Source organism: Branchiostoma belcheri, unplaced genomic scaffold, assembly GCF_001625305.1.
Source record: "Branchiostoma belcheri isolate BF01 breed outbred unplaced genomic scaffold, Haploidv18h27 scaffold285, whole genome shotgun sequence".
NCBI classification, from domain to species: Eukaryota; Metazoa; Chordata; class Leptocardii; order Amphioxiformes; family Branchiostomatidae; genus Branchiostoma; species Branchiostoma belcheri.
Window position 1 is genome coordinate 98,057 of NW_017803893.1, and position 7,361 is coordinate 105,417.

Consider the following 7,361-nt stretch of genomic DNA (forward strand, 5'->3'; position numbering starts at 1 on the left):
CCAAGTTCTGACGGATTACTGGGGGGGGGTGAAGTTCTCGGGCGAGAAGGCTTGAGGTTTATTGAGGTTTATTGAGGAAATGCTCTCCTTTAGCTGCCCACCCGAGGGTGACAGCTATTCTTCCAGGAGAGGGAACATACATGTAAGACATAACAATACATCACATACAATTACATATACATTTACATTACATAGAAGTTCTCGGGCGAGAAGGCTTGAGGTTTATTGAGGTTTATTGAGGAAAAGCTCTCCTTTAGCTGCCCACCCGAGGGTGACAGCTATTCTTCCAGGAGAGGGAACATACATGTAAGACATAACAATACATCACATACAATTACATATACATTTACATTACATAGTATTTCTTAAAAAACAAGTGTATAACATCGTATGTGCTCTACTTATTCATGTCCCTCATGTGTTTTAGTAGGCCTTGTTTGAACTTCTCATGTGATGACACTGTTTGCAGCCCATGTGGTAGAGAGTTCCATGCTGCAGTAGTTCTGTATGTGGGTAGTGCGAACTCATGATGATGTATTGTATATTACCGTTCTGTATCCAGAATCATGCTCACGCGTATCCAGAACTGTGCTTGGATCAAATCTACATTGATTCTGTTTCCAGTGTAGCTATAGGCACGGTTCTGGATACAATGATTTACCCTGAAATATCACCCTGCTCCGGGCGGCCAAGTTCTGAGGGATTACGGAGGGGGGGGGTATTGGGGAAGTTCTTGGGCGAGAAGAAGTCTAGAGTAGTGCGAACTCTTGATTATGTGTATCCAGAGCCGTGCCTTGAGCAAATCTACGTTCTTGGATACGCAGAGACTATCCAGAACTGTGCTTGATCCTAACCCTAACACATTCAGGCGTAAGCGCGTTTATGGATACCAGTATTCAAAACAAAATACCAACACGTTCACAACAAAATACTCTTAAATTAGATTTGTCTGTTGTTCTTTTCGTTTGAATTATCAACGAATACTTATCAACTAACGCTTTGTTCATCCCGCGCTACTGATATAGTGTAGGAGTATGTAAGGTTGAAGAAACTAGTGGTGTGGTTTATGGTTGGCATGTTCTGGAACGTTGTTTATTTGAAGCAGTTGCAGTATTTCGCTTTCCGTCATACATTACACACCTTTCTGTCACAGATCTATGGCAGTGTCAGTCTATACCCTAGACTAACGGATGCGTTCTCAATGTAGAGGGCATCAATGTCTGTACATTGCAAACAAGAGCCGCTTTTTGATTATATAATTTATGTGTATTTATTGACAATGATACACGCCGTTACAAACTCAGCACAGACAGACTCAGCTGGTGAAGGCTGACTCACAAAAGTACAGGCGTCATAAAAAACGAATAAGTGAATTAGAATCTAAGGTAAACCATTTTTTATTAATCATACATACAAACAGAATACAAGACCTAGTGGTGGCGCAGTCAAGTTAGGAACTTATTTTGACACCACCACAATTTAGCCATATTGTTGTCGTTCTTGCAAATTGTTGTTGTCGGCCTTGTTTAACGTCTAATATCTCGCTAAAGGTGATCTCTTGGTGCAAAGTGCATACATGTGATGTCATGTATATACATGTCATGATATACACTGTTACGCTATGCTAGTATGTTAACCGGTGTGCATAGGCAACAACTCTAATGTTATACTGCAACAAAACAGTTCCACACAGCTTTCTGTAACGTGTCTAGAGTGTCCCTTTGTGGTCACAGTATTTCCCATTGTGGTAAGGCTCTATGTCTATGTCTATGTCTGTGTGAAACTGTAACGTGTACATGATATCCACTGAACCGGGTGCCTTTTTCAAGACTCAAGATGTGTTTATTGCACATTTGTACCGGTCACTGAATTTCCGGCAATTTACACTTCATTCACAAATACACGTTAAAAATTTCATTAAAACGCAATATTACTAGAAATCCTTGAATTGCCTTTGTAACCACCATACTGTAAGGCTGTGTACGTGTGCTTGTGTGAAACTACTAGTATTGATGGTTGTGCCTTTTGCGGAGACGGGGAAGATTCCCTGTTAGAAAACTGACATTATTTTATTTTAGATGGCAGAAAACAAAACAACTTTCGTTACGTTTTGCACCGATGTTTGCAACGTGAACTTGTCCACCCAAACGCAACATTTACACACCTTCTCAGCGCGACTGTTTGATGAAAAATTAGTCGAGGAATCGGAACAGAAGACAGCTCGGAGCCGACCGCTAGCTAGCGGCGGGCAGATCGCGGCTCGTGCGCGCGGCGTTTCGTACCAGTCTACACAGGAATACTTTGGTTTCGGCTTTGGTTTCAGATGGTCTGCTGGCAAATATAATCACCATATTGAGCCGATTTCTCCTTTTTTTTTCTAACTAAAAAAAAGCCTACCGATCCCAATTTAGTTCAGTACTACTAGAAGTAGTAGTGGTCTTCTGGCCTTGCCCTGAGTAAATTTGTTTTTAACTAGAATGCCCGTTACCAGTGAAACACACCAAATGCTGCAGAAACTGGCGCGTGGCAGTTATAGATAATCCTCGCGCATCCTATACAGGCATGGTTCTGGGTACAATACCGGGCGCTGGCCCTCTGACCGGCGGGCGGCCTTTCTGAATGAACGGGCCGCCGAGATTCTCCGTTACATGCCCTCCGCTCCGCTCCGCCTGGCCGGCCGGCAGTTTGTACATTTGTATGCGGGGGGAGTTTTTCCGCCCGCCTGCGGAGAAGTAATTGATTTCTGGAGCCATTAGGCGTTTTAGGAAAATTAGAGCACTGCTCTGGACCAGATAATTCGGCAGATACCGGCGATTTGCGCGGTAATGCGTGATTAGGGCGACGCTTTTGTGTTGATGTGGAGAAACGTGGACTGGCAGTGATGCATGCTCATGGCTGGGAACAGTGGGAACAGACATAACCGCTCTGGAACAATGGGAGGGTCTGTACTGTGGCTCAGGCAGAACACAAGAAGAACATCATTTTGTGATAGAATAGAGTTTGGACAGCAATGATAGAATGACGATATACGTCAACGGTTCCTTACTTCATACACATAAGTAAGTAATAAAGGCAAAGTAACATTTCTAATGAAGTTAGGCAAACCTCTGATTCTAAAACACTAAAACATGTCTTTTCACTATCACAGAGAAACGAGGAGAAGTCGAATTTACTTCATAGACTATAGTGCTAGTATAGTGTTAGCTTGATGATGTGTATGTATAACGCTACATGTATATGCATGCTATTTCTTTGTTGTGCCTGTACTTAACTCAGTGGGTTTTTGTACAATAAAGGTTTTCATTCATTCAGTGATGCAGAAAACGCACTGCCTGTAATAGTATAACTACACACATGTACTTATCATTTCAGTATTACAGTGTCAGCGAACCATTCGTTATCATAGAAAAACTCTCTGATGAGATACGCTTTCAACCAAGCGATTACATGAATGAATGAAGTACCTTAATTGTACATTTATGCCCTTACAGGCTAAGTACAGGTCACGGTCATAAAGTTCTATGTACAATAACAGTGATACAAGTCTGGTGTATTACTATGTCTTCACTGTATACCGGCACACATGTATGTGCAGGGTCAACTATTTCTCGCTTCTTTGGACAGTGTAAGAAAAGATGGAGCTTACAATACATGGTTTATCGAATTGTACGAGGAATATGAATATGTTTTTGCTATCTAAATATCCCAAACAAGGGAGCCTATGTTGATAACACTGCCATTTTTTCATTAGAATATACATATGTATGTCTTTTCAATCTCATCTCGACAGAGAGCAGTAGACAATAGCGATTGAAGGAAGTCATAATGGCACCGTCAAAACTACATTTAGTGTCATCTAGCTGCAATTCAGTTTTATACATGTAGTAATAGATAAATGATTGTGATTTCTTTTGTGAAGGAATTGAAGGTTTTTCCTCGGGGTTACGTGAGGCCTGGTGCCGAGGAACAGGCCTGTACGGGCCCTGGCTGGCCTATTTTGGCCTAGCAACAGATTTGAACCTAGGGTTACCTGGAGTATATTGTCTTTACGTTACGAGCAGCGTTCCACTGAGGACTTTCCAAAGGGCCTGTGTAGGCCCTGGCTGGCCTGTTTTGGCCCTGGCAACAGTCTGGAACCCATGCCAGTGTTGCCTATAGACTAGTTACGTTACGGCGTGCTTGTGCCGTGTAGCGTTCCCCTGAGCATCCTGGCTGGCCTGTGTGGTCCCTGTCTTGCCTATTTTGGCACTGGCAACAGTCTGAAATGCAGGGTACGTGTATATACGTACATGTAGTTACATTACGACGTGCTTGCGCCGTGTAGCGCTCCCCCGAGGACCCGTTGAAGGACCTGTGTGGGACCTGGCTGGTCTGTTTTGGCCCTGGCAACAGTCTGAAACGTGTATATACGTACATGTGTACATGTAGTTACATTACGACGTGCCTGCGTACTGTAGCGTTCCCCCGAGGACGGTTTGCGGAAACCTTCCCGCCCGCCGCAGTCTGCTGTAATTTCCTGCCATTACGCGGCACAATGTGCAGCAATGGGCGGTGATTTCCCGCGGGAGGATCCCGGCTCCATTGTTTGTTAAACCATGGAGTTAGCTTCATGGTTAAACACGCCCGCCTTATAAGTACAGGACAGACTCTGGGGACACGGGAACGTCTACAGTACTCTCCAAGCAGAGGTTGATGGGGAAAGATCGTTTGCTTTATATATATGGCGTTTTCTTTGTCGCTATATCCCCACCAGGGTGCGTGTGTGTGTTGGTGGGGGTAGCGACCAAAAAAGGGGGGGGGGCATATATAAAAAGCAAACGATCTTCCCCCATCAACCTCTGCTTGGAGAGTACGTCTGCAAGGGAGGAATGGAAATCCGACGGTGGTTTCCGAGTGTCTGTCTTTAACAGTGCACGGAAATAGTAATACGTCTTGTAAGTGTTATAGTGTCATGTATGATTGATTGGTTGCTTCGATCCTTGGTGCTGAACTCGCTGTCCCGGCTCACAACTTCTGTTTGTCCTTACTTCATTGTTTTATTCTCACTTCCTCTGAAGCAAACATCTTATGCTGATGTAAAGTCCTTTCCTCGACATTTAGAACATGCGCAGTGTAACTGGGCACCTGGGTATCTTTAACGTTATCTTTAAATGTTAACGTATCAGGCTCAAACAGAAACAGTCTTTACTTATACAGAAGCGCCACTGTGTGGATGATACAAAAATTACACCCACCGAGAGTAGGGAATGTGAGCGATGGCCGGTTTGTTTACTTACTATCAATGTTAGGCCATGTTGATTTGATTATATGGATGACATCCTCTGGGAACCCCAAAACTGATGCGAGCGTGCGAATAAAAAAAAAGTTTTGCAAAAAAAAAAAGTTGCTTTCACTATGAAATCTACGTGGTCATGAAGGTTGAACAAATGGCACAGAATATGTTATGGCGAATAATCTACTCTTCGAATTCATTTCTTTACATTTTTGTCTTTTTTCCTTTGATTTTGGCATTCTACGACATTGGTATCATTTCTAAATGTTTTCCTTGCAACTTATGGTATATTTTTGCTCATTTAGCAACTGTTTTGCACGATTTACAGTATGGTTGAAAACTTTTTTTTTTTTTGGAAACGGCCGAAAATTCATGCGCGCGCGGATGTCATCCATATAATCAAATCAACATGGCCTTACTTGTAATCGTCTGTTGCATCTGTATGGAAAACGGACTCAACTCACATCACGTATCAGGCTCACACAAACAACAAAGACTCAGGTTACCAGATATGATTCACACAGTCTTTATTCACACAGATGTGTCATCTTGATGTTAATAATACAAAAATTGCACCCATCGAAAGTACTAGAAAACTGTCACATGTGTCGGGATATTTCTTTAACAATAAAGTATATAACCGATGATAAAGCAACTCTGCAGGCTGAAACGAGAATGCAAAAAATGTGTTTATCTTTTAACGTTCTTTGAAGTTTCAAAAAATGTTGGTAAAAACTGAAGCAAACCCGGCGGAAAGCAGACCCCTTCAGTCTTCCGTCTCCCCAGTCAGGAAAAATGGCCGACCTACAAGCAGACAGCGGAGAAAACTCCACCTGATGTGAGGGCGGCATTTTTGTTTTCTTATGTTAACAACTAAAATAATTCGTTATATTTGAATATCTTTATCTACCTAGTATGAATCCTACAGAAATTGAAAAAGGTGAAAACAGCAAAATTTGAAGAAATTGATCTATCTGTTAACAATTTAAATATTTCCAGTTATATTTGAATAATTCATCTACCTATGAATGCCATACTTTAATGTTGGACATAATCCTACAGAAATTGAAAAAAAAAATGGGAAAAGCACAGCGAAAATTGAAAAGAAGAAAACGATCTATCTATAACCTAAAAGGTTACAATGTTTGTCATTATATCAGGTGCCTTTAGGTCACCTAAGATGACGGCACAGAAGTTTTTCGTGCCCTCGGGCCCCGTACCCTCGGTTCCCTGTACCCTCGTGTGTAACTAGTCCTCCCGAGGGCCCGCCTGGTCCCAGGTCTGTCAGCCGAAGCTCCCCCGACCCCCCCCCCCCAATTCCCGGGTTGCCTTAAGGCCCCGACAACAAACAACACCGAACACAAAAACAAAGCGACAAGGACAGAAGAAAAGGGACAGTAAGGATAAAATAGAGGATAGGAGACAGAAAAGTGGACAATAAAGGATAGAGGATAGAAGAGACACAATAGACAGGATACAGGTAGGGGACAGAAAAGACACAATAGACAGAGGACACAGGAGACAGGTAGGAGATAGAAGAGACACAATAGACAGCAGACAGAGGAGGATAGGAGGCAGGTAGGGGATAGAAGCGACACAATAAACAGCAGACAGAGGAGGATAGGAGACAGGTAGGGGATAGAAGAGACACAATAGACAGCAGACAGAGGAGGACAGCAGACAGGTAGGGGATAGAAAAGACACAATAAACAGAGGACAGAAGACAGGTAGGGGATAGAAGAGACACAATAGACAGCAGAAGAGGATAGGAGACAGGTAGGGGATAGAAAAGACACAATAAACAGAGGACAGGAGACAGGTAGGGGATAGAAGAGACACAATAAACAGAGGACAGGAGACAGGTAGGGGATAGAAGAGACACAATAAACAGAGGACAGGAGACAGGTAGAGGATAGAAGAGACACAATAGACAGCAGAAGAGGATAGGAGACAGGTAGAGGATAGAAGAGACACAGCGAACACCAGACCGACTTTGGAGACCAATGTCTGACTGCTGTTCGCAGCTCGGAGCCTCGAGGCAACTTGGAGGAGCAGCCGACAGACTTCTGGGACCCCCTCCCTCCCCCCT